This window comes from Thalassophryne amazonica, chromosome 4 (assembly GCF_902500255.1).
Source record: "Thalassophryne amazonica chromosome 4, fThaAma1.1, whole genome shotgun sequence".
NCBI lineage: Eukaryota > Metazoa > Chordata > Actinopteri > Batrachoidiformes > Batrachoididae > Thalassophryne > Thalassophryne amazonica.
This window is the reverse complement of record NC_047106.1, coordinates 48,365,963-48,380,536: the sequence shown is the minus strand read 5'-3', so window position 1 is coordinate 48,380,536 and position 14,574 is coordinate 48,365,963. Positions and strand designations below refer to the sequence as shown.

Below are 14,574 nucleotides of genomic sequence, written 5' to 3'. Positions count from 1 at the left end.
AAACATCTCATCACCCATTGTAAGCAACAACCACAGTTTAATCCATCATGTCTTCTATCCCTAATGCTCTCCCTCCTTCTGTATCTCTTTATCAGGTTGGAATAAACGAGTGGACTACGATCCAGGAACAGGCAGCAAACAGTTGTTTCCCAAGATGCACCTGGAGACGTGTGGCGGCCCTCTGTCATCTGTGAGGACCACGGTGGAGCTGCAGACCAGCCACATTGGGAAGGGCTGCGACCGTGAGACCTACTCTGAGAAATCTCTGCAGAAACTTTGCGGTTGGTTCTGCCGTCAGCAAAAATGTGTCCCATTTCTGTATCCATGTGAGCCGAGTGACAGTGGTTTGTACTTGGGTTCATAAGTAGTCAGACAGTGACACATACAGTGTGTTGTAATTTTGCTTCTGGACATCACCACAAAGGAAATGAAATTAATCAATATGTCTTTACACTATCAACATTAAACTTTAGTTCAAGGGGTTTCACAAAAAAAATCACAAACCATTTTAGAATTATGACGATTTATACACATAGTCCCTCAATTTTTAGAGTCTACTGTGGACAGATTTACCATGCAGTAACATACTATTTGTATGTTGTAATGATTGATGTCAGTGAAGTCCAAGTCATATTCAGTGACTTGTAAATGTTCATGTTTCCTTCCCCTGAATGAAAAATGTAAAACTAATAGTTTGTATTTAACCCCTTCTAAGTCTGTGTATCCCATTTTTTATTTGTGAGATACTGACAAGCCAAAATGAGGTGAGTGGTAGGGGGTTAAAATAATCCTTATATTTAGAATGTCCAGTTACTTTTGGAGTATGAACATGGAGGCAATATGTATGCAAATGATCATAATTCCAACTCGATTTTTATTAACCCTTTCAATTACAGCTGAAAGTCTTGACTACAAGCACATTTCATTTCATTTCAGCTCCATCATGATGATGCACAGAGGCAAAATAAAAAAAAAAAATCTGTCACCATCCACCTACATATGAACCTGACTTGATGTTGAGTGGGCTTTACTGTTGTGCAGCTGTGGGGAAATTGGATGGTGAGAATGTGGACTATGCAGTAGATGGCTGTTCAAAGATGTCTTCTGACTGAAGCAGCAAACTGAAAGTCAGTGCAGTAAATTAAAAGTATAGCTGCCGCTAAAAGCATTAGTCAAATCCACACTCTGAGCAGCAGGGTCAGACGGAGCCCGTGGTGTCTTTCTCAGACCTTTTAAATTGACTTCTGACAGCTCCCGGTCCGTGTTGCTTTTTTATCTCTGATAAAACCCCCTTTGCTAAATGAAGGCGCTGGAATGGCAACTTAAAGCTGTGTCACTAATGATGCGACAGAGAGAGGGCATTCGCCACTGCAGATGCAGCCACGTTTTCTCCTCGGTGACTGATGAGTAGCTGAGCCACCGTGTCAGTGCCCAGAGCGCCGACAAAGCAGCCTGTGCCCATCCGCTTTGCCCCTCCCACCCACACTGCGCTGCCAGCGGGGGGCTGGAGTCATCATCTTTGACTAACTGCCTTCACAAGCCCCGATTCCAGCTCATTTGAATGCATATCGTCCCCTGCCCACCTCCCCTGGCTTTTGGTCCATGCATGGCTTACCACTAAAGAGTCCTTTGCAAGCACCTCATAATCATTATCTGATAGCGAGGAGAATAAATTGTAATTGCTTTTTTAAAGCACAATCAATTTGAGATAATGTACAAAGACACTGGGCAAAGAGAAGGCTGCAGCTGAGTGCCGGAGAAGTCGATGTGTATTTATTTACGAAGGGAATCTAATTAGTGGAGTCCGAACATTGACACTGCCATGAGTGCAATGTAGAGAAAAGTGAAGCTTTACTGATGGGAAAACAGCAGATTAATGTGCTAGTATTGTGTTATTCGCCAAAATAAGATGTACAATATACTGCAATTGTTTGCTGAGATAAGAGACGTGCTAAATTCTGACTTTGCCCAAATTATTTTACTTTCTTAGAAATATCACAGAGCACTGTGATTAATTACTATTCAAATAATATTACAGATTATTTAGAATTGTGGTTTAAATATATGAAAGACTTTTTTTTACTGTCACTGGATGGATAAAGTTATATATATTAAGTAGGTTAAAAAGAGTACATTGATGTGCAAGGTGAGCAACGAGGTAAAAATAACATATTTAAAAAAAATGTTCAAGACTCAGCACAGTGAGGTAATGAGGAAATCCATCTAAATAAATAATAAAAAAATAACAACACACATACAGGATACAAAAGAAAACAGTTGCTGTAGCCGCCATCTTGTGTAGGTAAAAATGTCCTTGGCAGCACCAAGACAAAGTCAGAAACAGCATCCTAAACATCAATTCACACAAAATAAAAATTAATCTCATGAAACCAGATGTTTTCCTTCTCTATATTTACATGTAAAATATACAGTGAGGAAAATAAGTATTTGAACACCCATCAGTTTTGCAAGTTCTCCCACTTAGAAATCATGGAGGGGTCTGAAATTTTCATCTTAGGTGCATGTCCACTGTGAGAGACATAATCTAAAAAAAAAAAAATCCGTAAATCACAATGTATGATTTTGTAATAATTTATTTGTATGTTACTGCTGCAAATAAGTATTTGAACACGTGAAAATCAATGTTAATATTTGGTACAGTAGCCCTTGTTTGCAATTACAGAGGTCAAATGTTTCCTGTAGTTTTTCACCAGGTTTGCACAAACTGCAGCAGAGATTTTGATCCAGTCCTCCATACAGATCTTCTCTAGATCTTTCAGCTCCCTCCAAAGATTTTCTATTGAGTTCAGGTCTGGAGACTGGCCAGGCCACTCCAGTACCTTGAAATGCTTCTTACGGAGCCCCTCCTTAGTTGCCCTGGCTGTGTGTTTGGGGTCATTGTCATGCTGGAAGACCCAGCCATGACCCATCTTCAATGCTCTTACTGAGGGAAGGAGGTTGTTTGCCAAAATCTCGCAATACATGACCCCGTCCATCCTCCCTTCAATACAGTGCAGTCGTCCTGTCCCCTTTGCAGAAGAGCACCCCCAGAGTATGATGTTTCCACCCCCATGCTTCACAATTGGGATGGTTTTCTTGGGGTTGTTCTCATCTTCGAAACATGGTAAGTGGAGTTGATTCCAAAAAGCTCTGTTGTGGTCTCATCTGACCACATGACCTTCTCCGATGCCTCCTCTGGATCATCCAGATGGTCACTGGTGAACTTCAAATGGTCCTGGACATGTGCTGGCTTGAGCAGGGGGACCTCGCTGCCCTGCAGGATTTTAAACCATGACAGCATCATGTGTTACTAATGTAATCTTTGTGACTGTGGTCCCAGCTCTCTTCAGGTCATTGACCAGGTCCTCCTGTGTAGTTCTGAGCTTTCTCAGAATCATCCTTACCCCACAAAGTGAGATCTTGCATGGAATCCCAGACCGAGGGAGATTGACAGTCATCTTGTGTTTCTTCCACTTTCTAATAAATAATCATAACAGTTGTTGTCTTCTACCAAGCTTGTTGTCCTGTAGTCCATCCCAGCCTTGTGCAGGTCTACAGTTTTGTCCCTGGTGTCCTTAGACAGCTCTTTGGTCTTGGCTATGGTGGACAGGTTGGAGTGTGATTGATTGAGTGTGTGAACAGGTGTCTTTTATACAGGTAAGAAGTTCAAACAGGAGCAATTAGTACAGGTAAAGAGTGCAGAATAAGAGGGCTTCTTAAAGAAAAATTAACAGGTCTGTGAGAGCCAGAATTCTTGCTGATTGGTAGGTGTTCAAATACTTATTTGCAGCAGTAACATAAATAAATTATAAAAAAAATCATACATTGTGATTTCTGCACTTTTTTTTTTTTTTAGATTATGTCTCTCACAGTGGACATGCACCTAAGATGACAATTTCACACACACACCCCCCCCCCCCCCCCCCCCCCCATAATTTCTAAGTGAGATGACTTGCAAAATTGCAGGGTGTTCAAATACTTATTTTCCTCACTGTATATATATCCCCTCTTACAATATCAAAAAAAGTTGGAAAAAAAAATCAGGGATCTACTTTATTCGATGGATCCCCAAAATAGTGCTTTGCTCCTTTGTCCATTTTTCCACCTTACACTAAATTTCAGTTCAGTAGTTTTTGATTTAGCCCGCTTAATGTTAAACAAACACACAAACGAGGCATGAAAACATTTCCTCATTGATGTCTGTAATAAGGACAGATGTTCAGTGGAGGTCAGTGTTTAGTGTTCACTGGTGTGTTGACAAAATGTGGCAAGCTCTTTTTTTGGTGTCTACCTTGATTAGATAGTTTTTGTTCATTGACTATCATCAGGATTTCTCTATTTGCTTTCACCAATTGCATCTTTGACTTTTTTGTTGTCCTGTTACATCATAAAATTCAGCCTTGTCCAGACATCTGCTTTGGTCCACCTCCTTCCATTTTTCTAGCCTGGATCAACAGAATATTAAAGAGGTGTAATAATATACACATAAAAAATTATATTTCCAAAACAATGCTATGTTTTTTTCTAAGTGGGATAACTTGCAAAACCGCAGGGTGTTCCAATACTTATTTTCCTCACTGTAATCACAGAATGGCTAAATTTGCAACAAAGGAAGTGGGAGGGTGGGGTAGGGGGCTGCGAAAGCTAAGGTCATACATGACAGTTCAGGAAGTCTATCCTGAACTAGAACAATTGAATATGTTGAGCCATAAATAATAATACAATGGTGATGATGTAGAATTACCCTCCTGGCATCCGTCTGTTGGAGATGATGGTGTAGCACTCAGTTTGTTTTTTGCTCTTTTTTTTTTAACACTTTTTCACTTCAATTTTAATTTATTTTATTTATATAGTGCCAAATCACTACAAAGCTGCCACAAGTAAGGTGTAACCTTACGATCCCCCAGAACAAGCACACAGGTGACAGTGGTAAGGAAAAACTCTCTCTGATGATTTGAGGAAGAAACCTCAAGCAGACAGGACTCAAAGTACCCTCTGGTTAGGCCATACTACCGACACAGTTGACAATACAAATATACAGGAACTTTTTGTCTTTTGTTTCTATCTGCACCTGCGCAAATGACTTATCTGTCCAATGCGCGAGTGACAATCTCTGCTGCATTTGTTGTAATGACTTCTCATGTTGTGCCAGCATCTTGCGATGATGCTGGAGTGTCCTCTCCAGTGGAGGTACAAAGCCTGGGCAGGCTAATATGGAAGATCAGCTGTTGCCCATGCAGCAGCCCCCTCTCCCCCATGTTGTCACTGCGGTCCAAAGGAAAGGTAGAAGCCAATGCAGTTTGGCAGTGGCAGCGTCATAGGAGTTGCTGAGAAAGTGCTAAAGTTCAGCAACAGACCACCTTAGGGACTCTATCTCCATCTTTCAGGTTTACTCCTGAAAGCCTTGTCTAAGACTGCATATAGCCGTAAGGGAGTGGAGGTTTGAGATCAGAGTTTGCCTTCCTGCCTTCCTAGGTTGACAACTTCCATCTACCAGAAGCAACTGGTTTTGAGGAGCCAGAGACCCTTTTCCTGTCAGTAGAAGCAGTTCCCCCCGGCTTAGAAGCTAAGCCACATGAGCAGGCTAGGAGCTGGACTCCAGAGGCTATTTGAGATGCACCACCATATGAGAGCACTATTTAGGTAGTGGGAGCTTGTCCCCACTACCATCCCTGGCTGTAACAACCTTGGAACCTATAGAATTATATTAACCCTTTGGGGTCCGAGGGCATTTTTTGGACAGTTCACTCGCCTGGCATAAATGCATTATTATTGCTGTTAACAGCTCTCCCTACATCCCACAATCAAGTTTTATGTCTCTTGTTTTTCAGGACAACCTGTTCTTTCATAATATATATGCTTTTGTTGTGTTTTATAAGTGTTATAAAGGTTTACAGTCAGAAATAACAAAGGAAAAAGTAAAGCGGAAAATAATTTTCCACACATTTATTCAAAACACATAGCAAACTATAATAAACAACTGTTCTGACACTTTATAAAGGTAATTTGAGGTCTTGTGTGAAAGACTGTACAACAGAAAGGTTTAAACAATAAACACAAATGCACAGTTTGAACAATATATACAAAATGGTCTATGCGTTTTTGTTTGTCTTCATCTCAAAGCCATTTCTGTCTGCTATTACACAAAGGTTACATCACAAATTTCTATTTCTGCTGTGTTTTGGAGTCTTCTGTCTGACTCTGCAAGCAGCTTTCATTTCACACTTTGGCTCCTACAGTCTGAGGAGTGGCTCCTCTCCCTCACCCCATTGATATGGTAAACAGTGCTTTACGCCAGAGGGAGAGAGCCACAGAGTAATCCAGTAACATTCAATGCAAACTAGTGGAGCAATCCTGATAGTTACACACTCTTTGTTTGAGCACGTGAGATTGTCATTCGAGGCTCTCCGTCTGCTTTCACTTTTGCTGTGCGTAATGGCGCAGGGTGCATTGGAGGAGTTAGGGGCCTATTCAAACGGGCCAGCTAGTAAGATATCACTCCTGAAAACGATCTTTGGTTTATCACGTAAGGTAAATCTGCCCTACATTTGGATTTTGGAAAACCATGTGACGGTGAACCAATTCCGATTGGACACTCACATTCCACACGCCATCACACAGCTTCTATGAGGAGTACAAAGATGGCCGACGGTGGATCGAAAGTCTGTGGAGTTAACTTTTCCGCAAAAGAAAAAGTAAGTTTCTATCTCATATCATTAAAAGGTTATTTATAATTTAGTAAAGCTTGGTCCCAGCCGTTGTTTACGATGGTGTTGGCCCCAGAGGGTTAATGTCTTATTAATATAGTAGAAATACGATAATCATTGCTATTCCATCAATAAAGCTTCACATTTCTCTATGTTGTACTCATGGCAGTGTCATATTGTGAGCTGTACAAGAAGTTGAGATATACTTTATTGATCTCACAGTGGAGAAATTATGTTTACACTCCAGTTACCTCAGACAGCAATTAGTCCACAATTATTACTTGTTTACGGTAATAATGGCACACATCAGAATTAAAGACAGCACATACACATTTGACATTGTTTATGTGCACTAAATTTGAAGAAGTCCGTTATCCGAATTGAGACAAGTGGGTGAAGGTCTCGCAGCAACCCTGAGTTGCGCCACCGTCAGCTTGGGGGGGGGAGACCAGCTGCAGCTAAAACTGCGCCACCCCCACAGAAGGAAAGGGATAACGTGAGCAGAAGCCGGAGTGGGGGGGTTTGATAGGGGGTAGGAGGGGGGTGGGGAGAGGGAGTGGAGCATGCTTCAGTCCTGTGAAACACTTTATTGTCTTTGTGAGTTGAGATAAGAAACAGCCAAATGTTCACCAAGGCCAAGAAGACATTCCTCTGGAGGAAAACAGCAGGGCAATTTGTCCTTCAGGCTGATAAGCCTGCCGTGTTCTGGTTTGAGCAGTGAAAAACACTTTTTACAGCTTCGCTTGAACAACCAAATCCCAATTATGAATTAAGAATATTCCCAGTTATGAATTAACTGACGGATTGTTTGTTGCTGTGATGCCACTCTGAACTTCACACGGTTGTATACGCTTCTTTTATTTCTGTTTAGCACTTTTCTGATTATTAATCGTATCTACTCTGAACGTTATTTAACAACAGTTAGCTAGCAGTTAGCATTTGCTAGCAGTTAGCATTCACTAGCGGTTAGCTTGCGCTAGCTAGGTCACCTCCCCTCTCCGTTGTTACTTTTTATAGCTGTTTCTTTTCTACCCGTTTAATACTTCTGTTCGTTTTTCAGTTGAACTGCTGTGAATTTTAAGTAATTTTTACTCCTGTGTAAAATCTTAGGAGTGGCTAGCATTTTTGCTAGCGGTTAGCTTGTGTTAACTATTTCTGAACCCTTCTCATCAATTTTTCATTTCATTTTTTACACTCCTGTTAGTTAATTAACTGTTTAGTGTACTTTATAGCTGCTGCTTTTTTACCTGTTTAATACTTCTGTTAGTTTTTCAGTGTAACTGCTGTGAATTTTATTTCATTTATTTGCGTCTGTGTGAGCCTTAGGAGTGGTTAGCTTATCCATTATTGGTTAGCTCGTGTTTGCTTGGCTACATTTTTGAATTTCTTAGTGCACAAAGTACACTACTTATTATACGTTACACCCTCCGTAAATCCTGCGTGATGTTGGAAGATAGGGTGACTCTCTTAGAGAGCCGTGTCTGTAAGTTAGAGCAGCTTCTTAGCGCAGTGGAGTTAGATGTTATGGGCACTCCAGATGAGGTTAGTGTTGGGCCGGCTAGCGAGCCCATTAGCATCAGCTTAGAGACGCCGGCTGTGGAGGACGGCTTTCGGACTGTGGCGAGACGGAGGAAGCCCCGTAGGGCTTGGTGCCTGGTTGTGGCACCCCAATCACTAGGGAAAAAATTGATTCAAGTCTGAATCGCGATTCTTCTTTATTACGATTCTGAATCGATCCAAAATGTCCAAGAATCGATTTTTAAAAGCATTTTTTAAACATAATCTTGCTTACTTGCTGCGTGTACTGTTTGTCAGGCAACGGCTTCCCTACTACAGCGTCCCCGCGAGGGGGGGGGGTGGTCCGGCATGCTTCAAACACTCGTGCACTGCAGTATTCAGTGGCTGTAGCTTAGCATGGCGGACGAAGAGCTAATTCAGCCAGCACCGTATTTGCTGAAGGCAAATGTTTGGGTGCATTTTGGATTTTATTATTTGTTGCGTAAGAAGGAGCTTGACATGTCTTATGCAGTGTGCAGAATCTGCAAAATGAAAGTCAGGTACTTCGGAAACATTTCAAATCCACAAGCCCACATGCTATGCTATCAACTGGAGCTAAAAGAGGGGAGCAGCGGTCTCTGCCGACTACTGACCAGCGCTTCGCTAAACTGCCAGCCAACTCCGAATGAGCAAAGCAGATAAGTAAATTTACATCTAGAATCACTTGATTAACCTTGTAAAGCTGCATTTTCTTAAACATTAACATTTTTTAAGTAATATAACTTTCTCAGAGCTCTTTGAATCGAAAATCGATTCTGAATCAAATCGTCACCCCAAGAATCGGAATCGAATTGAATCGTGAGTTGTTGTACGATTCACATCTCTACCAATCACACTCGCCAGTGTGAACTGTGAATCGGTTCTCCCCCTTGGATTTGCCAGATGTGAATTCTCTGAGCCCACGAGTGACTTCCACTCCTGTCTCCAGGCCGAAACACCGGACTTTAGTGATAGGGGATTCTATCACCCGCAAAGTCAGGTTACAGGTGCTGGCTGACGTTAAATGTATTCCTGGGGCCAGAGCTCCCAACATTGCATCTCATCTTCACGCTGTAGAAGGGAAGACAGACGTTGGAACATGACATGAGATATAGTCACATAGTTATTCACGTTGGCACCAATGATATCAGGATGAAGCACTCAGAGGTCACAAAAATGGACATAGAGAGGACTTGTGACCTTGCCAGAAAGATGTGTTGGCATCGATTAATAGTCTCTGGTTCCCTCCCCTCCCGGGGTACTGATGAGGCATTTAGCAGGCTGACATCATAAAATAGGTGGCTGGCACAGTTTTGTAGACAGCAAGGCTTTAGCTTTATTGATAACTGGCCTTCGTTCTGGGGCCACCGTGGCTTGCTGATGCCGGACGCCCTCCACCCTACTGGGGAAGGCGCCGCCATCTTGTCTGCGAACATAGATAGAGCTCTACAGGGAGCGTAACATTAGGAATCTACAGCAGGCCACGGAGCAGGTGATTAGAGACCCTGCAAGGCTTATGACAAATGTGGGTGTGGAATCCATTAGCTTAGCGGGACATTTAGTGCAGAAAATCCACTATGGTGATAGTGTAGTTTATTTGCCAGGGAGGGAATTTCAACAAGTTGAGACTGTGGCCTGTTTCCGTAGTCATGTCCATAAAAATCATAGAGGGATATGCTTTCCAAACTTAATACCCATTAATATATTAGATTATGTTGAAATTGAGGATGGCCCAGTGGTTGTTCCAGCAACAGCAAAGATTTCGTGTCTGCGCGCGTGGAATGTCTTAAACCCAAACCTACTTCTAGGCATCTTATATATGCTACTCTGGAACCACCCCTAAACCCAAACAGTTCAACTGTCAACCCTACTGAAGTCCTTAGACTGGGTCTCATTAACATAAGATCACTGTCCTCAAAATCATTGTTAATCAATGATCTAATTATTGATCATCACTTAGATATGATTGGGCTATGTGAAACCTGGCTTAAACCTACAGCTGTCCTCCCCTTAAATGAGGCATGCCCACCAGCATATACATTTAGTCACGTCCCTCGTGATGCGAAGCAAGGCGGGGGTGTTGATCTTATTTATAAATCTAGGTTTAGCTTATTAGCTGTTGGGGGTTACAAATATCACTCATTTGAACATCTGATTCTCCGCTCTGCTCAGGATATTACACATTGCCAAGGTCAGAAGAATAAAAATCAGTCGTATTACTTTCTCACTGTATATAGGCCTCCTGGCCCATATTCTGAATTCTTAGATGAATTTGGTGCGTTCATCTCCAACTTGTCAACTAGTGTAGATAACATTCATATAAATAAGCCTTCTGATCCCCTCTGCAAATCATTTATGGAAATTGTGGATGCATTAGGATTTCGGCAATGCATTCAGGATTCGACGCACATTAGTGGAAATACCCTGGATCTGGTTCTCACACGTGCTATTGCTGTCATGAATATTGACATCATGCCTCTTACATCAGTGGTGTCTGATCACTCACTTATTAAGTTTACAGTTTCGCTGCCGTGTTTAGTGGAACAACAACCTTATATATCTTTACAGCGATGCATCAACTCCTCAACTAAGACTGAACTCGAAGCTAGACTGCCTGATGTCTTAGCTTCACATTTGACAAATACCCAGTCAGTAGACAGACTTGTGGATAGTTTAAACTCAGTGCTCAAAACTACACTCGACACGATTGCACCACCTGTGTTAAAACCGCGCTCCCCCAAATCACAGTCACCTTGGTTCAGTGATTATCTGCGTGACCTCAAGCATAACGCAAGAGGTCTAGAACGGAAATGGCGTAGTTCAAAATTAGAAGTATTTCACCTTGCGTGGCGTGATGCTATCTTAGACTATAAGTATGCATTATTGGCTACAAAGCGGACTTACTACTTTGATTTGATCAACAAAAACAAGCATAACTCAGAGTTCTTGTTCGACACGGTGGCAACACTTTTGCATGGACAACCACCTGTAGTTCGCTCTTCTTTTACAGCACAAGATTTCCTGGATTACTTTGGGAAGATAATAGAAGACATCAGATTAAACATATCCTGGCATGCCTTAATCCAGCCACTACACCCTGCTATTGATGTAGGCGCCACTACTGAGGTATTACCTAGATTTACAGAATTTGACAGTATCTCACTAGGCATGCTGACAAAACTCGTAATGTCAACAAAAAGCACAACCTGTTTATTTGATCCTATACCAACAAAACTGTTTAAGGACCTGTGGCCCACTCTTGAGCCGACTGTGCTGGAAATTATTAATCTTTAACTTCTGGATCTGTTCCTAAATGTTTCAAATCTGCAGTGATTAAACCATTACTTAAGAAACCTAATCTTGACCCTAGTGTATTGACAAACTATCGGCCGATATCAAATCTATAATTTTTCTCTAAAATTCTGGAAAAAGTGGTGTCACAGCAGCTCGTAGACTATCTTACTGAGAATAATCTCTTTGAGCCTGCTGCAGTCTGCTTTTAGAAAATATCATTCCACAGAGACGGCTCTCACTAAAGTGGTGAATGATCTTCTGCTTACAGTGGATTCTGACACCACTACGGTTCTGTTGCTGTTAGATCTCAGTGCTGCATTTGATAAAGTGGATCATCATATTCTACTTGATAGCCTGGAAAATCATTTTGGGATTACTGGGAGTGCCCTTGCATGGCTGACGTCATACTTGACCAGTCGTTCTCACTGTGTTTTATACAGTAACACTACGTCTAACCTTAATGACATGAAATTTGGGGTTCCACAGGGGTCTGTCTTAGGCCCCCTGCTTTTCTCCCTTTATATAGCACCCCTTGGGCACATATTGCGGCGTTTTGGGATTACCTTTCACTGCTATGCAGATGATACTCAGTTATACATGCCAATAACTGCTGGTAATCTCATTCACATAAAATCCTTAGAAGATTGCCTTGCAGCAGTGAGAAGTTGGATGTTTAGAAACTTCCTACTTTTAAACTCTAATAAGACTGAAATGATGGTTCTTGGTCCAGTGAGACATCGGCATCAATTTGACCAGTTAACGCTCAGCCTCGGCTCGTGTGTCATACATCACACTGACAAAGTGAGGAACCTTGGGGTAATTTTTGATCCTTCATTGTCCTTTGGCCTCCACATTAGAAATATTACTAGGACTGCTTTCTTCCACTTGCGAAATATAGCGAAGATTTGTCCAATCCTGTCTATGGGTGATGCTGAGACCCTGATCCATGCATTTATCTCTTCTAGATTGGACTGCTGCAATGTTCTGTTTTCTGGTTTACCGCAGTCTAGCATTTGGGGTCTCCAATTGGTTCATAATGCTGCAGCCAGACTTTTGACACGAAGCAGAAAGTTCGACCACATTACATCCATTTTGGCATCCCTTCACTGGCTTCCTGTCCCAGTGAGATCAGATTTTAAGGTTCTGCTACTAACCTATAAAATTATTCATGGGCTGGCACCCTCCTACCTAGCTGACCTAATTAAACCTTACATACCGGCCTGGGCTTTACGTTCTCAGGGTGCAGGACTATTTTGTGTCCCTAAGGTGAATAAGAAGTCTGCGGGGCACAGAGCTTTCTCTTATCATGCCCCTGTTCTGTGGAATGATCTCCCTGCGTCAATAAAACAGTCAGATTCTGTGGAGACATTCAAGTCCAGACTTAAGACCCACTTATTTTCCCTTTCATGTGGCTAGCATACTGGTACAGTTTTGTTTTACACTTTTTATTCTTTTAATTCATTTTATTAGTAATTGGAGCGGGCGGCAGCCTCAACTTTACCTAAATTCTGGGTCTTTTAGTGAAGTTTAGGGCTAGTGGCCAGCGATCGCCTTAGTATTTCTCTGTTTTTCTTGTTGTTTAATGCTGACAAATTATACAGTATTTCTTGTCTTTCTGATGCCTGATTCTGTTTTTTCTCTCTGTTTAAGGTGCAGCTCCATCCAGAGATGGGAGTTGTGTTCATGTTGGCGATCCTCCTGTCCTGTGCGCCAATAGCATTTCTTGTATATTCGTCCGTGAATTGTTCTGTGAATTGTTCTGTAATTTATGTTTTGTAGCATGGCCCAAGTAGAGGGTTACCCCTTTGAGTCTGGTCTGCTTGAGGTTTCTTCTTCAGAGGGAGTTTTTCCTTACCACTGTTGCTCTGGGGGTTGGTAAGGTTAGACCTTACCTGTGTGAAGCACTTTGAGGCAACTCTGTTGTGATTTGGCGCTATATAAATTGAATTAAGACTACTGTTTTCCCCTTCCTCCGAAATCTTCATCTTTATCTGCAAGGCATGCATCTGCTCCAAGATGTCATCCAATTTATGTCTGAGTTCAAGAGTCATCGCAGACTGAGAATGCACTGCCTTGCCCACCTCGTTAATCATGGCGGACAAGCGAGGGGCCATCGTTGTTGATGCCGTCGTCTTGCCAATTTTCCAATAGATCAGGGCAGCACATAAGCCAGAAAGTACCAGCCCTGCTACCATAAGACCAAATATGAATAAATCCTCAATGTCCTCAACAGAGAAAGGCGCAAAGCATGCCACATGCCACGACCCTCAGGAGTCGAGAACATAGCCTGCAGGATACGTTCCATCTGGGAAGGTAGGATCCCCCGGACCTGACCGTCTTGTAGAAAAGATAGTGTCAATAGCGTTCAGAGACAAGCTGATCAGTTGGTTAATTGATCAGCTGGTTAATCCAGTAGTAGTCCAATAGGTCCAGTATCCAATATAATTTGAGGAATTCACAGTCTCGTGAAGTAGAGAGCAGAGAGCACATATAAGGGAGAGTGGAGGAGATGCGACTGCCCTCGTCAGAGTCCCAAGCTGAATAGTAAGGCAGGAGAAAAGGACTTGTATCGATTGGCCAGACTAAGGGACAGGGCTGGAAAGGATGTGCAGCAGGTTAGGGTGGTAAAAGATGCAGATGGTAATGTGCTGACAAGTGAGAAGAGTGTATTGAGAAGGTGGAGGTAATATTTTGAGGAGATGATGATTGAAGAAAATGAGAGCGAGAAATGGCTGGATGATGTGGAGAGAGTAAATCAAGAGATTAGTAAGGATGAAGTGAGGGCATCTATGAAGAGTACGTAGTTTTTCCACATGACATTCCATTGGAGGCATGGAAATGTCAAGGAGAGATGGCAGTAGAGTTTCTAACCAAATTGTTTAATAAAATCTTGAAAAGTGAGTGGGTGCCTGAGGAGTGGAGACAAAGTGTGCTGGCTCCTAATTTTAAGAACAAGGGTGATTTGCAGAGCTTCAGTAACTACAGAGACATAATTAATCAGCCACAGCACGAGGTTATGGGAAAGACTAGTAGAAGC

At 42.1% G+C, this 14,574-nt stretch overlaps 1 protein-coding gene across 1 annotated transcript in view; it reads left to right on the top strand.

Moving 5' to 3' along the window:
- The window catches only part of LOC117508169 (calsyntenin-2-like), a 1,041,373-nt gene that overhangs the window by 784,721 nt on the left and 242,078 nt on the right, over window positions 1–14,574 (top strand). The gene's annotated exons all lie outside the window — the stretch shown is intronic.